Below are 20,896 nucleotides of genomic sequence, written 5' to 3' on the forward strand. Positions count from 1 at the left end.
GCGGCCAGACGAGCCTTTGCCTGAATTTAAAGCGGAGACGAGGTGTTTCCCCTCAGCTCAGACTCCGTGGGTTTTCGAGTGAGAGAGGGAGCGGCAGGCTAGCGATGGCATTGACCTTGTGCACTCAGAGAGACGGACTCCTTTGTGCTTACGGCTGCTTGTCGCAGGGAGTCCGGTATTCTCACCTTGAGAGAGGAGCGGCAGTGGGTTTTTTTTTTTTTACGATGCGATCGCACACCAGTGGGGCACATTCAGGGAAGGGCGGCAAGCTGGGGTTATGCGGATCACGGCCTTCCATGCTTCATCCCGCGATCCTGAAGGCCTTGCGACGGTTCCCCCGGCGACTGGAATGCCTCCCCAAGGTCACCGGCAAGGAGGGCCGGGCCAATTAGCATGCAGATCAGCGGCACTGCGCTTTAAGGGTATTGCCTGGATGCAATCACATTAGGCGGCACGGCGCGGAATGCCGGGCCTGACCCCAATCACAGAGGCTGCGGGGGACGGCAGGAGGAGGAGGGGGGAGTTCTGCGGACGTCTGGCGACTGCCGCTTTCCTTAGTAAATGCTTCTCTTTTGTCTAAAGGCTTCCAATCACTACACACACACATACACATACAAATGCATATACACACTCTCACATACATACACACTAAAATGCAGAGTCACACACACTCACACATTAGTACACACATTTACATGCACACACACACACACACACACACACACATACATACTCATTTTCATTGGTCATATAGACAATAAGCTTTTTAAACCTCTGTTTTTAGAAAACAGGTGATCTGCCGTATCGTTTTTATTCCTGAAGGATGTTTTACAGAAAAATGTAGGTAATTAAAGCAAAATGCATCTGTGAGCTTCCAGGAGATATATAACACTTATCACACTTTCCTCATCCAGTATTTTCTGTCAATTAAAAAGCAGCCAGTTTCAAAACGTCAGTCTCTCACACATACTGTCAGCCATGTGAGCCGCTGGCAGTCAAAAGCAAATACACGAAACGCACAAGTCAATGAAGGAGGATTTCTGCTTCCTAAATCTGCAGTTTTCTATTTCAGAACACAGAGATTTTTCCTAGCGGAGCGTTCCCAGACTGAAAGATTAAACCTGCCTGCGCGCACGACTCAGAGCATTCTGATATCAGACAGGTGAGTACGGTCAGGCGCGACATCTGATAAAGTCTTTAGATGAACTGACATTTGGTGACATTGGCCTCCCCCAGAACATGCTTCGGAACAGAGACGCTCCAGGGTTGGGGGGGGTTAGAGGGTGGAATGGGATTTAGTCCCTTTTCGGCAGAGTCCCCGTCCAGGTCATAAATTTCCCTTCCCCTTATTCCTCCATCCCTCGCCCTCCTTGTCCGAATTAATGAGATCTGGTCTGATCTGACCGGCCGGAGCGTGGCTGTGAGGTGTGTGTGTGTGTGTGTGGGGAGGTGGGGGGGGACGCACCGGCGCCACATCCTGTAATAGCATTTGCATCTAATGCATGCATAAATCAAACATCTTTCGGGCCATTTTCATATGCATAATGCCATTTCATCTGGTTTCTTTTCAAAGGGAGAGGTTCCTGGAGGGGGGAAGGGAAACGTATGGAGGCTGGGGCTGTTTGTGAGATGTTTCTTGCCTTTCCTTTCAGCTCTTTTTCTCGCCTTTTTAACGGTGACTTTCTTTAATGCTTTCAACCTGTTTTGCTGACTGTGTAGCAGCGGTGAGGCTCTGCGAGAACTTTGGGGAGTACTTTGACTTGAGTGGCGTGTGTTTGTGTGTTTGTGTGTGTGTGTGTGTGTGTGTGTGTGTGTGTGTGTGTGTGTGTCTGTTTATGTGACTTTAGGGGGCTGTTTGTTTGTGTTTGTATGTGTGCCGTTGTATGAGGTTGTTTGCATATGTGTGCAAACATACGTGTTTGCACACATATGTTGCATACGTGTGTGTGTGTGTGTGTGCGTGTGTGCGTGTGTGTGTGTGTGCGTGTGTTTTAGTGCATGTTTATTAGTGCAGTGATTTTCCCTGTATGTTGTCTTTGGGGATTACTGATTTAAACACGCATGGAGCCAGCAGATTCAAAGTGATCTTTCCTCAGAAGAGGACAAGGGGCAAAAGGAAGGTAGTCCGATTTGTGTCATATTCTCCATGAACAAAGACATTTTAAAAACTCCTTTTGCTGCCATCAATTCACCAGTCAGGGTCGGCACTTACCCCAACAGCTAAAACTTTATCCCTGCCCATAACAGCAGTAGTGGTGTCAAAACATAAACAACATGTGGCACACTCAAGTTTTTATAAGCACATTAAGGACGTTAAGCACATGTGACATGTGGCACAAACCAGACTGTAACTGTAGCTATTCACACCTTCATTCGTTTATGCTCTCTCACACTCCGCTTTCTTTAAACACCTGCATGGCCGTAAGAGAGATGACCAGTCAGTCAGCACAAGGGAAATCTCTCACTCACATTTACATTTTTATTCTTCAGATACCGCGGGTCTTTGCATTACAGAGATTTATTCCGTGCGGTTTACGTGACATTAGACTGTCCATAACTCACGTTGAGATTAATCTGTTTTTTTCCACCAGAAGTAATTAAATATCACATTTTAATCCTGAAAGTTAAAATAAATCTCTTTTTTTATGCAGGCGAAGGCCTTGGGACCGGTGAGGCGTGATGTAGTAAGCTCAAACGGCGGTGCCGGCACACCCAGCAGAATTAAAAAACATGCAAAACAGAGAGCGGGGGGGACTGAGAGGAGCTCTTCAGCACCATAACAGATCGCTCAGGCGCGGCCTTCGATGTGATCATGTGATTCTGATCAATCAAGGCACATGGAACTCTGTTGTCCATCAACAAAAAAAAGCGTGTTTATCAGTTGAATGTTGCATTTTTTTCACTTTCTGGGGGGATTGAAACTCTTTATGTTGTTTTTTTTTAGAACTATCTGTTGAGACAGCTGGATATTTTCTGAAGCAATTCAGGTTAAGTGCCCCTGCTTCTGGGTAACACCAATCTTACTGGTGACCCAAAAGTCCCATTATAGCTTCACTAGTAAGACACATAGGTTAGGGAAGGGGAATTGTTTTTACTGGCACTCACTACACTAATTGTAATCCAGAGGGAATATGTATCCACTCGTGTAGGGGTGAAGTATGAGCACAGATGCGTGACCACGCTTCTCGATATTTACAGGTTGCTTAGCAAGTGGTCATGAGACCAAGCGGGACATGCCTACATGTGGTCGTGTGGGAGGAAAACACGTTTCCGCAGTGGATTCTCACCTTTGTAACGCACGTCAGCGAACTATGCACACCCACGGTCGCCATACGGTTTCCCTTTACCCTTTCAGCACTACGAGAAATGAGCAACTTTGCCCGTCACCCTACGAAATATCAGATGCACTGCCAGCGTTCACGTCAAATTCAATCTGACAAATAAAACCACAGCAACAAGGAACGTTTTTTCAGGGAAAGTCTAAAAAAATTAAATGATAGCAGAGAAAAAGAGGTTCCCCAAAAAAACTCACCACTGCACACATGCCCAAAAAATGTGTGAAAGTAAGCGGCAGTAAAGCAATTGGTTCATTATCTGGTGAGCGGCACATTGGCCAAACGTTCGTTAAATGGAGTCTAACCCCTTCCATGTTAGGCCACTCTCAGCTCGCTTTTCCACCATTCACCCCTTCCTGAAATGAAATCATATCCTCCAGCACCCCTGTTTTTCACTCCAAATTTATGGCCGTTTGAGCGACTGTCGACCATGTGGGGATCGATATGGGCACGGCTGAGAGGGCTTGCCCCGGTCTCCCTTTTGCAGTTGTTTAACATGGGGGGGGGGGGGGGGGGGGGGACTGTTTAATAGCTTGCTCTGTGATTTAAACCATTATGCTCTCTTGTTAAATAGAAGGAAATCCCGATATACCCAGACTGGTGAGCCAGTGTCGTCTGAGTTTATGTTGACGATTTTGAACACGCACCCATGGTTAAAATGCTCCTCATTAACTCACATTCCAGTTTTGAGGGGCATTTGAGGAGACAGCAGCTAAAATAGATGCCCTCGTGAAAAATTGCCTCTTAGCTTCGCATTAGTTGATACACTTTTACACTATGTCATTACTGAAGTTCCAAAGAAAGCTTCATGAGAAGAATTTACAGACAATCTGTATGCAATTAATGACAACTAGACAGTTTACATTACATTACTGGCATTTAGCAGATGCTCTTATCCGGAGTGACTTACATCAATTACAGATTTTTAGGCTACGGTTTTTTTTCCACATCTAATCCATTTATACAGCTGGATATTTACTGAGGCAATTGTGGGTTAAGTACCTTGCCCAAGGGTACAGCAGCAGTTCCCCAAAGGGGAATTGAACCGGCAACCTTTTGAACATCTGTTTTTGAACCAGAAAAATCAGGAGTGGGCGCAAACACAGTCCCCCACTACCAGAAATTATGCAGTCAAAATTCCCACATTTGGGGAATTCGCAGGGGTCAGCACAGCCGGAGTGCAATGACTGAGCCTCACCCTGGGTGAACCACCTTCTTGATCAAGGCACCCCTCCTCCACCCCATCTCCCGCCTTTTCTTTCCCGCCCTGTTTATGATATCCACATAGAGGGTCAATAACCTTAGCCCACAGCCAGGTGCTATTCCTTCATCAGATAAGCCAAATAAAGGTCTGCTATAACCACATCAAACACAACATTCATGTTTCCATTGCATGGAAATTCATGTCGACTGAATTATATTATTAGACAGACTTATTTTCTATATTATTAGACAGTTCTCATGTACTTCGTGTATAATTTGATGTCCGTTTTGAGGTCTGCCCTTAAGGGGAGGAAGGGAGACATGCACGGGATGATTCAGGTTAAGTGCCTGAAACATGGGCATGACAGCAGTGACCCATCTCGGAACTGAACCAGCAACCTTTGAGATTTGCTCCTTACTACTACACCTCTGCTTAATGTTGAAACAGGAACACTAATGCATCCAGAGTGACCCTACTGTACAGAACAGGGCATGCAATGTTTTTGAAGTTTGTAGTAAAGAAACAAACATTTATTTTGACAGAAGTGCTAAACTGTCAATCAAACACCTGATGGATCTTCCCTCCTCCATGCTAGTTGTCATTTTGATCTATTTAAAGATAAAGAAACAAGAATGTTGTGAACTCTATTTCTCAGCCTAAGTTTTTGTTTTAAATGGAATGCATATGATGAACAGCTCCGTGTCTTTTAGCTCTTTAATACGAAGAAGCACTTTCATTTTTTAGACTATATAATTCAGTGTTTTTATCTCACATTGAAAGAAGTCTTACTGTATTGTCATCAAAAGATTTGCCATAAAAATGCTCCCATGAATACTGAGGGTTTTCACCTGAATGAATTAAAGCCATAGTGTGTCATGTTGACCAAAATAATTTCACTTTTTTTCTAGTGAACGTAATGGAGCTTTTTTCTTGTTGAATAACAAGCAATTTTTGAACTTTAACCAATCAAAATGTGTGCCACGATTCAGAGAAGCAGATAAAAAGTTGCACTCTATTCAGTGAAGCAAGCAAGGTTGTTTTAGAAATGGTTGAATTCATTGCTTGAATTCTAAATATTGACTCCAGTAGTGTACAGTTACGCTCTTTAGCATGATTTAGGGGCTAACCAATTGATTCTGCTTCATTTAACTTTCACATGATTTATATTGAGGGAAACATCAATGGATGATTTCGTTAAATTATTTAGTTTTGCAAAACCCCTTTGATAGACCCAAATTTCACTCTAGGTCACAAACACAAACACTGACTTGCAACCAATTAAATGGTATGTATTTATGATTGACCTATCCTTATTTGCTGTATATATAAGCTCAGACAAATTATTAGCATTGTTTTCTGATTGAACTAGTTTCAAAAACGGTGAGCTTAATTCAACAAATTGCTACAATTCCTGTTGGGTGGTTACAGCCTCCAGACAATTTTTGGTCCATTTGAATCTTATTTGATTTATCACTCTCCCATTGCACATAAACCCATGCAACAGTAATACAATTTCCTAAAACTGTATGTGGAGATGTATTGTTTAGAAAGGATGTATTTGCTTGTCTCAGCTGCGGTCTTGAAAACTTTTGAAGGGCTATGGTTTGAATCTAAAAATGTCCATTCTATGCATGCACACATTTCACCATGGTTCACTTCACTGAAACATCTGAACTTGCAAATGCAGCCATTTCTCGAAAAATGGCTGCCTTTGTTTCCAGTTTTGTGGCCTGATGTTTTGGAAAAGTGCAACTGTTTGCTTCATCTATGATTCCATGTTGGCCCTGCAACTTCTTTTTCCCCCTCAGCATTTCAGTACACCTTAGTAGATAACCTTAACCGTTAATTACTAATGGCGCACCACAGACTGGCTCCTGCGAGTAGATTTATGGGATCAGCCGAACGGAGCCTGGCCCCTCAGACTGGGGGAAGGAGGGAAATATACGAGCTAAGCGGCCATAGAGGGTTTTAGGCGGTTAATGGTGGCGGATATCTTTTCAGCCAGGGCGTGAAATATTTGCAAACGAGACTTCCTGGGTTCCAATCTCCCCGCAGATCCATTTAAAGTCCCCGCGGCTGATATACGGCTGCATTTGAACTGTCTCCCGCATGCAAATGCAGGGCTGCGGTTTGGAAGCCTGAGTAATGGGTTTCCCCAGGGTCAGTCTCCGAGGGGGAGGAGCGTGCCCAAGGGGATAACGACTTCTGGAAGACGCTGTGAGGTGTTGCCCCACTGCAGGTGCGGAAGGGTGCAGGTTCGATTCCAGTGTGGAGGTGAGAAATTGGAAAGGCACTTAAAACCTGAATTCCTCAGCAAATATCCAAAGGTATACATGGATAACATGGAAAATTTAAGTCAACCCAGACAAGGGCTTCAAAGTCAACCAAGAAAATAATAATAATAACATTATTATCAGAAATACTGTGCAAATGATATGTAAACAAAACAGTTGTGTAATGATTGAAAGTAAAGGGAGTGTTGGGGGTTAGCTTTAGGGTTGGCGGTACAGCTGGTCACAACTGAATCATGATCAGCAGTGCTGTAGTTGGGTAGAGGTTAATCAAATAACCCAGAAACCTGTACACTGTACTCCACAGCAGTGACTGTGTCGAACGACATGCCATTTACACAGATATAAATTAGGTGCAGAGTGGTTACAATAGGCAGTCTGCTCCCATCCGGGCCTGCTGAAGGCTCTCTCTAACACAGCGCCGCCCTCATATATTATTCACTGTGAACATAAAAGAAATGAGTCGCATAATGAAAGCCTTCCTTGCTTTTCGTGCGCGCGCCGTGTAACAGATGACCTGAGAGCTGTTCCTCCGGGCCGAATCGGTGTGCATCCCGGCTGGGGGTCGACCGGGAGGCTTGTTAAAGGCTCCGCCCTTCTCACCTCTTCAGAGACATGATCAGAAAATGTTAGTGCCGATCAGAAGAGAACTTCGATGTTTCAGTCCTCTCTTTAACCTGTGGCTGCTGCCCTGTGCTTTATGTATTATAGGCTGCCTTCAAACTCACAGCACATTTTCTTACTTCAGGATGCTCCTGGGATTTTACACTGCAACCATTTGAATGGAAGATGTTTTACCTTTAAGCCTAAAGCCATCGACAAGAAAAGTAATATACTTCAGAATCAGTTGATTCAAATATAGTGAGAAAGACGCTCTACTGTGGTAGCATCAAGTTTGTGTAATATTAATAACATCATTAAGTCTTTGAGCTGAGCTCACACTGTACCTTGCTATTGATTTTGACAGAAGTCATTGAGTGACTAAAAATGTTTTTTTTTTTTTTTTTGCAGCTATCTGCTGTTGGTTGATGAGGCTTTTTTCTAAATCTTGTCTAATGCTTTTAGTTGCCACATGTTTTAAATTCACTTGCCTGCATTAACTCTCATGAGGCTCTGAAGAGTTAAATAATTCATAATAATGTTTCCACCAAACAATGTATGAAAAAAGACAAATGCATTCAATTACTAACTATATTTAAAACTGAATCCCACACAAACATACAGATGCTCACATGCAATTTTATTAGCAATATTGTGACTTGAAATACCAGCTCCAGAAAGGGAATTACAGAGATACCCTTCTGCCTACATCCTGATAGGCTTTATAAAACCATACAGGTGATGTCACAATCACTGTAAAACCATACCAGATTGAGAGGGGCGATCCAGACTGTTCACCCTCTCCTTCCATCACAGGAACCCAGACTACTTAGAACAGGAAACAGAGCAGTCAAAAGGTAAACATGTGCAAGCCGTCTTTCATGCTAATGAGGTTTACAAGAACATTTAAGTGTCAACTCAAAAATAACAGCAACCATCATGGTGCACACCTTGAAAGGCCAGTGTTGTCCCAATATTGCTGGAGAAAATCTCTAAGAAGCATAATTACATGCTTTTTTGATCACACTCCATCTATTTTTTTTTTCTGAAAAGCGCAACATTTTAAATATGTCAATTTCACTATTCTTATTTCCCCGTATATCACAAATTTTCTTTGTTAGCGCTTTGGCGCAGGAGTCATTTTGAATCTGAATGACCAATTTGTCTTTGTGGAGGTGGGGGTGGGTGGGGGCATTTAAATGCACGTTTATGCAAAGCGCACTAAAGGAGAGCATTTACTGCAAAATTGGACATTTTTATGGCTTTAATTTGAACATTTTGATGGCAGGGAAAGCTACCCCATAGGAATGTGCCTCTTATCTTTTGTGCTCTTGTGTGACGTCCAGATGACAAGTTTCTTTAATATGCATGGAGACCAGCAATTTCAATATCTTTTCTCTCATTTTTTTTTCTCCTGTAAGCTCCAAGTAGCAGATATCACCATAAATGCTGGACCATGTACGCTACGTGAAATGACAGCGCTCCAAATCCCTAAGGGTTTCTGATACCGTCTGCAGCACTCTTGTTCTAGCATGAATAGGAGGTTGTGCAGAAAGCAAATGGGGGGGGGGGGGGGGGATTCCTGTTTTCACACAGTCGCTAAGCCTTCTGTTACGGTCGACATGGCAGTGCTCCTATAACGCTCACTGTACTTGACCCTCACACTGATAAATTGGTTTTATTCCTTGCTTCCAATACAGTAGCACATTTATCAACATTAAAGGCATGCATGGAACTGTTCTTTGTAATAACACGGTTACACCATAGTTACAACAAGTGAATGGACAGTTGACACTCTCCCATGTCGGAAGTTACGTTCCTGAATTGGCCCCTGGATGAAGAATCAATGCTTGGCAGGGGCTTGGGTTTATGGGAAAATGAGTGTCAGGGGGAGTGGTCCAGTGACAATTCTGCATTCCTATAATGTACACATAATTTTTAAAAGTAGCAAAATAAATAAAATATGCTAAAATGTAAAACATATACAGTTTAATTGTATTATTTGGAAGTATGAAGACAATACGAGTCTAAAGAAGGACAGACCTGTACCAGTGGAGGAAGAATAAAAAATCTATTACTGTCAACACAACTTCATTAGCTATCGGTGCTAATAGCCTAGCAGCGACAGTCTCAAAACTGACGAGCCTGGAGAGTCGCAGGTAACAATGGGGCAGGTGCCCCCCTGCAGACGCAAATCATCGTCTTCCCTTGGCATGCTGCCAAGGCGACACGGTCTCACCTCTAATGAATGCGGCTCTGACCGCATGCGGCGCGACTGAGAGGAACGCATTTAACAGGCTGAATAAATCAGGGGCGAGAAACAATAAACTTGTCATAACCGTGGTGTCTCTCCTGACGTGCCGGCAAGTGCGTTTCCCGTGACAGTTGTTCCTGCAAACTAGTCCATGGGAGGGGGGCAGATGTGTGCCAACCATGGGAAAATTAGCATACAGATTTGGACCAATCAAATGCACCAAGGCAGAAGACCACCTCTGGCGAAACTGTATAGAGTTCATAGGGTCATATACCACAGTAGTGGAGGAACTACTGCACAAGTTCATGTGCATGCTGCTACATTGTGATAACATTGTTAAAAATCGGTGAATGTCTATTTAAATGACACAGGTGGTCCAGCCTCATTCTGTCAGACTCAGGATTCTCAGTTCATCACCTGTCAGCTTGCTCTTACTGTATTGTGATTTAAGGTTATTCTTCTGATTTGCCATGTTTTCACTATATCGTTACCAGCTAACAGTATAATGCTTGAACATACATTGCAAGTCCCATATTCAAAGAGATTAAATCTCACATCGCTAAATAAGGACTGAATCGTCTTAAAATCAAGATCATGGTTAAAAAAGGCAAAATGTCTCTACAAAAAAGATGATGATAAAAAGACAACACTTTGATATTTAAGATCAGATTAGCATGTTAATCTGCTATGTGGGTTCATTATCATACCCCTCTGTGAATATTAGCTATGAATATTACCTTGGGTATATTTATCCTTATGAAATGTGTTCACATTAATCACCTTTTCCACTCAGTGTCTCCAAGTCCAAAAATAAACAGAATGTGGGTCAGTTGCATTTTTCTAATAAAGTGTTTTGTAAATAGCGTGACAACAAATAAAGCAATCTGCAATGCTTTTCCCATTTTCCGTCAGATAAATGAAGAAGTGCATTATGGGTAGAAATGAACTAGCCACAGGGTTTTCAGGGTCAGCAATCTGGAGGGTATAGAGCCCTCAACTAATTTCTGTGGCTGTGACTCAAAGAGCTGGCCCTCGCCACGGCAGTGTCCCTCACTGACTGTCTGAGGGGCTTCCTGTGAATGGCAGTGGCAGTTATTATTTGAAAGTCACGGGGCTGCTTCCCACTAGATACCATTGTGTCATTGCAGTCAAAAAATCCAATAAAAATATTTGTGAACAATTTTGCATGCGTGCTGTACATATTTTCACCACTGTAAAGATAGGGAGTCAGTCCAGCGGGAGAGCTGGCATACCTCCCCTGTGTGTTTGCTGTACAGAGTCTCTGCTGTGGCAGGAAGGCTGTAGCTACTCTGGTGACCTTTTCACCCACTAATGGTAAAACACTGCTATTGTGGGAGACCCTGGCCAAGTGATCTTCAGCAAGATATTCATTAAAGTGGTCTTACCACCACTTGACAGGACAAATTTAAAAACAGAGGAATGTGTCCTTCATCCCTGTAAGATTCTAACAGCGTGGGCATCATCACCATCCTTATTATTATTTTATTATTTATTATTATTATTATTATTTTTTAAATTATTATTACTGTCGTTGTTGTTGTTGAGGTTGTTGTAATGTTAGACTATGTTCTTAATAAGTCTTCCACTCTGCTGGTTATAACAAATACACAAATTCAAACTCACAGCCTGTCCTAAGGCACAGCGTAGGGTAAAAATATGTAACACAGAAAGGAGTACTGTGGTGATGCACGGGAATAAGGCTATTGTCACATAACACCACGGGGACGAGCAAGCTGAGCCCTCAGACCTTCGATTGGCCCGGTCCAAGCCCCCCGCCCTGGGGTCAACGGGGAGCGCGCAGGTAAACTGCATGTGTCCCAAAAACTCCTGCTTCGACTGTCACCTCAAGAGAGTAAACCAGGTTTCATCTCTGCTGCATTTGCATCTCTTTGAATATGACACATATAAAAAAAAACACGGAGGCAGTTGATTAAATTTTGCCATCTCGAAAAAAAAGAGAGAGAGAGAGCGAGAGAGGAAAAGGCTTCTCTATCTCCTGGAGTCTGCTGGGAAAATCTTTATTCTGATTCTTGTTGGAATTGTTTATCACTCTGACAGAGTGGGGCCGGGAGACGATAAAGGCAGCGTTCCATCAACGCCCCTGACGGTCGCACCCGCGCGCGGGAATGAAAGGAGCCGGGGAGAAATTATTAATAGATGCTGAGTTGATTCGCCGCGATTGCGCATCAGGAAGAGGGGGCCCTGAGCTTGATTGTAGCCTATGAAGTTCTGTCCAAAAGGGAAGCGATTTTTCATTAAGTCATAGAGGCATTCTTTTTGTCGATATACATATATATATATATATATATATATATATATATATATATATATATATATATATATATATATATATATATTTTTTTTTTTTTTTCCCTGCTTTTGCATCACTGTCCGAGGAGCAGATAACTTATGCAGCTTATTGCAGGCATCAGTGTGTGAGTGTGCAAGTGTGCATGCGTGCCTGTGCGTGTATGTGTGTGAGAGACCAATAAAAAAATATCGTGTTATCTCGTATCAAAAACAGCCAAAGCTCTAATGGCATTTGGTTTGAATTGTGCCACTGTCTTAAACATGGAGTTGTAGAGGTTTCATTCACTGCTACATTTCCTCAAAGTGTGGGAAACAATCAGGCATTGACATGTTGGCAATCCTGACTGGAAAAAAAAACACTTCTTCAAAACATCCATATTAATGTCTGATTATTTTACATGTTTACATGCTTAATTTATACACATGCATAAGAGCATCTGCTGGATGTCAAAAATGTAAACGTGTCGTGTGAAATGCACTCGCATCTTGTATGTTGCTTTTGGTAAGAGCAAGTGCTGGATGTCAAAAATGTAAATTGTAAAATTAAATGTACTCAGATTTTTTTTACATTGATGATTGTCTTGAACGAATGCAAACTGAGGGCCCCTCTGCATTTGTGAGATCCTTACTATGGACTTGTTCTGAACTATATACTGTATGAATTGGTTTGTTCAACATAAAAAAAGTGAACAATGGACTATATGTATATAACTATGTTAGCAATGTTTTTATGTGATAAATATTGTGTTGTCTGTGACACATATTCTTCTGCTCTGTGCCGTAGTGTGGTAGTTTAGCATGGAAGTGGGAGCAGCGTCAGCATGAACCTATGTTACTTTTGTAAACCTAAATCTCACAGTGGACATTTGTCATACACGCACACACACACACACAAACACACATATAGTGAGACTTGTCTGTAAACCATGACCATATAACCGTAGGGCATGAAAGCAATCCCCACAAATAGTGCCAATTGTACCATATGAGCTTACTCTCAGTAAGGTCACTAGTCCTCCCTCTCAGCGCACGCAGCCGTATTGTGACGTGGTATGAGCTCAGAACTTTGATCGTTGCTGTTGTGACGTCAGAGCAATATTCTCTTTATTTAGAGGTGAATACACAGTGCAAGGCATTATCACTTTGAGATTTGCATTCCGTCAATTCCTAAAAGAAAAAGAAGCAATGGGTTTTTTCAAACGATTCAGAGGTTTTTTTCGGGTAAGGACCTTCATGAATTTAAGATGTGTGATTGCAGTATTTCCTGTTGCCCCACAACTACAGTTATCAATACTACTGTAGGCTGACGATCTTTAGTAAGCCATAGGCGGAAAAAAATTACCTGAGCTTTTCAAAGATAACGGTGAAATGCTAAATCCAGCGATTTGTTATTCCGTTTTAATTAGATGCTACTACTGTCGATCTATACACTGTGATTGATACCGATATCTGATCCGCCCCCTCTACGCTGAATGACTCGGAAGCACACATTTAAGTGACATGTTAGCGCCATGTCATCAAGCGAACTAAAAGTCTTTACCAGTAACATTTTATTTTATTATTATTTTGTGTATTTCACCGTAACGAGTCTACATCCATAGAAGATAAGAATAGTGTCGGTTCTTTTGCGTTGGTAGCTTTGAGATAAACGTTAGTAGCAATAGCAAGAAAGCTAGCTAGTTAGCGCGTGTGCTTAACTTGCTGTGTCCCCAAGGAAAAGGCGGCTGGAAAGTTAAGACGCTGATCGTCTTATTTGTCAAAGGAGTATATTTTCGTCGTTTCTGAAACGTTTGATTGAGTGTGTCGACTGGCACTTGTGACAAGGAGCTGACATGGTTTTATTTCAGATTGGTTCGTTCAGACGTGTTTTTGCAAAATGTGCGCATTTATGAGATTATTTACGATCAAATAACCTATCCGACAGGGAAGGCATTATAAGTTACACACATGATTATGTCGAGTGTCTTGCACTCGCTTAGTCTGCCAGCCAAGAAATATCCTAAATAAACCCCATAATTATAGGGCGTAGCAACCTTGTGACCTGATTAGTATTGACAAGAAGACATTTGACCCTAAGAGAAATCGTAAACCTCTAGCCATCCTGCCGCGCAGTCCCGTTTGTACCGCGTGTTCATAATTCCTGCGAACATAAATGTGATGTTTTTTTTTTTCCGACGAATTAGACGATATTTAATGTACTTCATGAATTGTGATGATTGATAATAGTGTCTGTATACCTATCTGTTCATATATATATATATATATATATATATATATATATATATATATATATATATATGAAATGTTAACAACTACAGACCTCTCCTTCCTTCAGTGCCTAGCCCCTCGGCGTCGATCTAGATGGGAACATCTCAGAAAATACAGGGACTGCTATGACGCCCCAGGAAAACACCAGGAGCAGTGTGCAGGAGAAGAGAGGGCAGCTCCGTCCAGTCCTCCTCAGCCAAAGAGGGGTGCGCCGCGCTCCCCTCTGCAGGACATCGAGTTACCCTCCCCTGACTTGGAGGAGGTGATCAAACACCTCCAGGATGACCTGCGGGCTGTGGAGGCCCGGATCCAGCGTGATCTGGATGAGACGGTGTCCTGGGCGCGGGTGCGAGCCCCTGCCCCCAACCCCGGGCTGAGTGAAGTGGGTGTGCACGTGTGTCGTGACCAAGAGGAAGCGGCCACACGGATCCAACGCGAGCTGGAGGAGCTGGTCCGCTCGATCGAGGGCAGTATGAGGACCGCTCCATTCCTGCCCGACCTGCAGGAAATAGGAGAGGTAGGACTGAACGCCTGTCTCAGGGATGCTAACAATTAACCAGTTAACCATTAAGGGTTTATAATAATCGGTTTTAACGGATTTAACAAACAGTAGTCCTAATGTTAATTGGTGTCTAGAGTACAAAAAAAAAAAATTGCTACTCCTGAGCAGAAGCGAGTGTGACATGCAAAAATATGCAGTATCAAACTGTCTCTGACTGACTTTCATCAGCCAAGCATATGTGTTGCTATTCAGAGATTAGATGTACTCATTACAGTGCAGCATTGACTTATTCCACAAAAACTAACAAAGTAATGTTGACACTGTGATACAGTTGTGTTTCTGCTGGGCTTGATGGGTTGGTGTCAGTCAGTATGGCAATATTCCAGTTTAGCAGTCAATTGTGAAATTTTGTGGACTTGAGTGTTATATGAGTAAGCTAATGTTAAAATCTAATGTTGGTGTCCATGCTTAATTTTGGTCATTGTCTTTCTTTCCCCTAGGCCCCAGGCTCTCTGCCTAAAGGGGCGTGTGTCCCAAAATCCAGAGATCAGTGTGGAACTTCAGAGGAACACCAGCAGCAGGACGAACAAGGGGAGGGGCCAGCATGCCTCTCTCCTCTTCTGGAGACAGGGGGTGTACCACTTTGCCCCGTCCAGGACATCGAGTTGCCTTGCCCTGACTTGGAGGCGCTGACGACACACATTCAGCGTGACCTGCAAGTAACAGCAGGGCAGATCCAGCATGAACTGGACGAGCTGGTCTCCTGGATTGAGGTGAAGACCACACCATTTGGATATGAGGTCCAACAGGTCCAGTGTGACCTGAGGGTAAACGACAACACAGTACAACATGACCAGGTAGAAAAGTCTGGAAGATTCCACTTACACTTATCCCTTGAAAACATTGCGTTCCGCAAAGTCCTGGGAAAGGGACCTTTCAGAAAGGGAGGGCCTGGGCACTGCCCATGGCGCCTGTCCATCACCTTTATAACCATGGACGCAGACACGGACACGTCCCAGATGACTCTTTACAATGTGGCTTTTGGTGGTTCATATCTTATATGTTAGAATCCAGTGTCGGTGTCAGGGCTGAATTTCGGTCACCTCTCCTTCCACTAGGCCCCAGCCCATAAAGGGGTACAGCTCTCAAAATCCAGGGGCTATTTTGGAACCCTGGAGGAACCCCAGGTGCAGGGTGAACTCGAGGAGTGGGTGGAGGCCCTAGTGCCCGTCAGCGAGAAGAGGCACACGCAGCGCTCCCCTCTTCAGGACATTGCTCTACCCTGTCCTGACTTAGAGGAGATGATATCGTATAGCCAGCGTGACCTGCAGGCAACAGCAGCCATGATCCAGAGCGAGCTCAAAGAGCTGGTGTCCTGCATCGAGGCGAAGATCTCCCCACTCAGACATGGCTTCCCCCTTGAAAACTTCGCATTCCGCAAAGTGCTGGGAAAGGGGACCTTTGGAACGGTAGGTCCACCGACACCTGCAAACACATCTGTCACCTTTGACAGCTCCATGGCCATTTCCCACTTGGCTCTTAACAGTGTTCTGTGTGCGATCTGATGTTACAGTGAAAGTTCCCTTTTAAAACGACATCATCACCCTACTCTGCTCCCTTCTCTTTTTCTCATCTCCTCTCCTTCAGGTCCTGCTGGCGGAGGTGAAAGGAAGTGGGGAGCGCTTTGCCGTCAAAGCAGTAAGGAAGGACGCCATTTTGAAGAGTTGCAATGTTGACAGCGCCAAGGTGGAGAGGAGGGTGCTATCCCTCTCTGCGAAGAACCCCTTCATTACACACCTGTACACTTCGTTTCAGACAAAGGTAATGCCCACTTGATCTCAGGCTGTCAAAGCCCTTCCCCATTTTCCCCTCCAATTTAGATTAATGCCCCTTGCCTACAGACGGGTGTGTGTCCATGTGTTGAATAACAGCGCTTCCCTGTGTCCTCAGGATCGAGTTTTCTTTGTCATGGAGTTTGTGAATGGAGGAGAGCTGTTTTACCACATTGCCAAAAGGGGGAGCTTTGACATGCACAGCACACAGTGAGTACCGCTGTTTCTTAAACTCAGTAGTAAGGGCTTTTCCCCTGCCTGTTATTTTACCTGTCCCACAGGTTCGTAAACGAGTCATTAGCACAGCAGAGCTTTCAGTGAGGTTGTTAAGAGCTCAAATGCGCTCTCTTTCTTGCCCTCTCTCTATTTCTCTGCGTCCCCCTCTCACTGTCTCAGGTTCTACGCTGCAGAGGTGAGTTGCGGGATCCAGTTCCTCCACAGTAATGGAGTCCTCCACAGGTAAAACATGTTCCTCTATCTTCAGTAGGTCAAGTGCTGATGTAGTGTTCATGTTCTTGTTAGCTCTGAATGGGGATTCAGTCCTGGAAGTGAACAGATATCTTCTATCTACTCCTCCTCTCATTTTTTCTCTCCCCTCTCCTCTGCGCAGAGATCTGAAGCTGGACAATGTTATGTTGGACCGAGAGGGACACATAAAAATTGTCGACTTTGGACTGTGCAAGGACAACCTGTTTGGGGAGACACGCGCTGTAACCTTCTGTGGCACAAAGCACTACATTGCACCAGAGGTATGAGGCTCTCTTTGATGATGTCAGAGATTCAGTCAGTAGAAATCACACTCTAGCACACACCGCACTTGTGGTGTGTAAGCTTCTGATTTAACAGCACGGCGTGCACCACCACAAGGGAGTAGGAGGGCACAGTCTTAATTGCTGAGAACTTTGAATGTAAAGAGGCTAACACTTCAACTCACATTTCAGCTCTGTGATGGGCGTTAATGATCCGCTTAATGTGCCTCCCTATGATGATGTCAGTGACCAAGTCAGTGTGTCCCTTTCTGATGATGTCCGTGACCTTGTCAGCGTATCCCTCTCTGACCATGTCAGTGACTCAGCCAATGACTTCTGCCTCCCTCAGGTCTACACGAGAACAGGGTACTCGTTTCCTGCAGATTGGTGGTCATTTGGGATCCTAATCTTTGAAATGCTGACTGGTCGAACACCCTTTGCCTGGAAGGATGACGATGAGCTTCGCGAGGCTGTCTGCGAAGGCATACCTCATTATCCCCGCTGGTTTAACAAGAAGACAAAGCACCTGCTGGACAAGGTCTGTATATCTGTCAACCCTGTTGACTGTTGAAGTCAATGCGTTGCATATCTACCGTTTAGTGCTCTGTCAGCAGTACCTAGTGACCCTCTTCATCTGTGTCAGCCTGTATGTCATTTAGCAGAGTAGTCAGGGGAGTCCATCTGTCCCTCAGATGTGTACTGGTTCTCTCAATGTGTTGTGTTCCCATCTCCTTTCCCCCTTCAGCTTTTGGAGAAGAACCCCGCTCGCAGGCTGGGCTCATCCGGAAATATCAGGGTACACCCCTTCTTTAGGGGCATTGACTGGCGGGCCCTTGAAATGAGGGCATTGGAACCCCCTTTTAAGCCCGTAATGGTATGATCCGCTTTTGTTTGTGTGCCAATCACAGTAGTGTTCGCACTGTCCAATGCTTTGAGGAGTGGCTTGTACATGAGGCTGCCATCGTTGCTGATTGTAGACTGTAGAATAGAATAAGCAGGAGTGTGAAGTGTGGTAATTAGAAGACTGCTGTAGCGTAGGTCTAATGACTTCACAGCGCTCGATTTCCCATCATGCATCACTTTGCCTCTCTTTTTATTCGCTCTGTCCGTCTTCTGTCTGCCTATCACAGAGGGACCCCTATGACTGCTCGTGTTTTTGTTCAGAGTCGCTGAGAAAGACACCCCAGTTATCCCAGAGCAACGACAGCCCCATCAGTCCCACCGACCAGTTGGTTTTTGCCGAATTTTCTTTCACTAATCCTTTGTGGATATCGGCAAAGTGAGCGATTATGGGAAAATTCGGGAGTGATCTTTGTCCCTGATCGGTCTCACATAGACAAATGATGATGACTTTTGAATGCCTTAGTTGTCACAACAGGCTTCCTCAGTGTATTGTCTACTCAATACTAAGAACGTGTAAGCCACTGAATATTGTATTAAATGTACTATATTACTGATTATAATAAATAGCGTGTAAATACCACACACTGGTTGTGTCTCACTCATCTTGAGATTTTATTCGTGGAATTCAGTCTTCAGTAAATATAACTCAGTGTATTACAGTATAACGCAACTCATTTCAAAGCCATAACGTGATATTTTAGCAAGAGTGAAAAAAATTGGAAAGTCTTCAAAGTAACGGCCTGGCCTGTGTTCCTTCTGTAAGCTGTTGAAATAATGAGAAAGTTCTGTATAAATAGCAACATTTCTCAGTGGAATTAGTGGTATTATTGATTATATTTGTTTTTGTTTTTCTTTGCCTTTTTTTATATTATTATAAAATGAGAAATATTATCTAAATCAAAATATCACAGAGAGTAATGATTAGATCAAAGGTATTTTCCCCTTCTATTCAGATCCATCGCTAGCCAAGGCAGTGCCTGCATTCACTTTAGCTCACCAAATTACATCAAAATAATACTATAGAAGACTGTTTGGTCTTACAATGGTCACACTTTTTACCAATTGTTACTTCATAAACCGCTGGTAGCACCTTTGTTAGCATGTCGTTAACAAGTGTTTAAGTCAGGTACAAGAAGATGCTTTTTGTTATAGCACTTTTTATCCATATCAAAACTGTCAGCCATCATAAAGTGCTATATGACTGCTTTATAAAGTAGTAATTCATGAGGGAGCTGTGTTTTTTGATGAAGTTCTGACAAAGTTACAAATAATGTAAAGTGTGACCCATACTTGTACATTCCAAAGCCTTTAAACATTTCAGTTGCATTTGAAATGACTGACAGATGAGCCCTCATACCTGTACATCAGTAACATTGGTTTCGTTGTAGAAAATTGCTGTCAAATACCTGTATAATGACCTACACTACACTGCTACTTCTGAATTAGTAAGTTGTTCAATGTGAGGAAGATGCGGAGAGTGTGATAAAAGTGAATTTATATGGCAATAAGCAGGGGGTCATACTGTGGATGTCTCATCATAAAAGAGGTAAGTATAATATGTTTGCGTTATGATGAAACCACCACCAGAGTAAATGCTTTAATGACAATGCTGTAGCTGCCTAAGCATCTCACTGCATTTTCACTGCCCCTGTGTGACATAAATACTCACTGGAGGGCTATTCCTTCCTGATGTCTTCATAGGAAGCAATGATTACATCACCGATACAAGGCACAGTGGCCTGTCCATTGCAATGTCATTTCATTTCCTTTGAAAAGTGTTTCACTGCCATTTCTGTTTGAATGGAGAAGGGGATTGAACAAAAAGGAAAAGGAGGGGGGTGTGCATCAATTCAGTTTTATATGTTTCAGCAAACTGGTGCCCTGTTTGTGCAAATTCTTATGCCGTTTTATTAAGACGCGTTGTGTAAGCTGCTCTGCGTGACAGGATCTTTTGAATGACAATAATATAGCGTAATTTTGATTTGAAATGCGTGGTCTGATGGCATGTGAATCCAGCTGATCTGAGGTACTCTTGTATTGTCTATTTCCTTGGTGTGTAATCATACTGGCAAAGAAAAACTCATCAGTTATTGTAAATATCACCCTGTCTATTTCAATGACAAAAAATGTGCTATTTTGTTTTAATTTTTTTCTGAAAACTACCATACCACAGTGACCAGTCCTGACCAAAGCTGGATGTGCCTCTGTTTTCCCCCCAAAGATTTTGCAATGTTGCCCAAACCTTGGTTCTGGAGTACCATAAATGAGCTGTCAATGATTATGTTTTATGAGCTGTTAAAATCATAGTGGTCTGCATTTGACATCTCTTGGAAGTGGCGTCAAGTCTTCAAAGATAGGATGTATGGCTGGGAAAAATCAATTCATTACAGATTCTTTTCCACCTCTCTGCTTTGCCATGTGGAGGCGCTGTTGTCCATTGAAGTTCCAAATTAGAGAGTACTGTAGTTTTAGGTTATTGTAAATTGTATTAATATAGTTGACAACAATTTAATATCATTCATTCAGTCCTGTAAAATTAACAGGGAGTGGTGAGTTTTTACAAGCTAACTGTACAAAAATGTGTCAAACTGTCTCATCAGTAGCCTGTATGTGGTCTAGTTTGTACT

At 43.2% G+C, this 20,896-nt stretch overlaps 1 non-coding gene across 1 annotated transcript; it reads right to left on the reverse strand.

Annotated features, from left to right (window-relative positions):
- Positions 1-4,420: 4,420 nt before the first annotated feature.
- Positions 4,421-4,580, reverse strand: LOC118792779. The gene has a single exon (XR_005005632.1). It is a non-coding gene; the product is annotated as a U1 spliceosomal RNA (small nuclear RNA).
- Positions 4,581-20,896: the final 16,316 nt, after the last annotated feature.

This window comes from Megalops cyprinoides, chromosome 17 (assembly GCF_013368585.1).
Source record: "Megalops cyprinoides isolate fMegCyp1 chromosome 17, fMegCyp1.pri, whole genome shotgun sequence".
Classification (NCBI taxonomy): Eukaryota; Metazoa; Chordata; class Actinopteri; order Elopiformes; family Megalopidae; genus Megalops; species Megalops cyprinoides.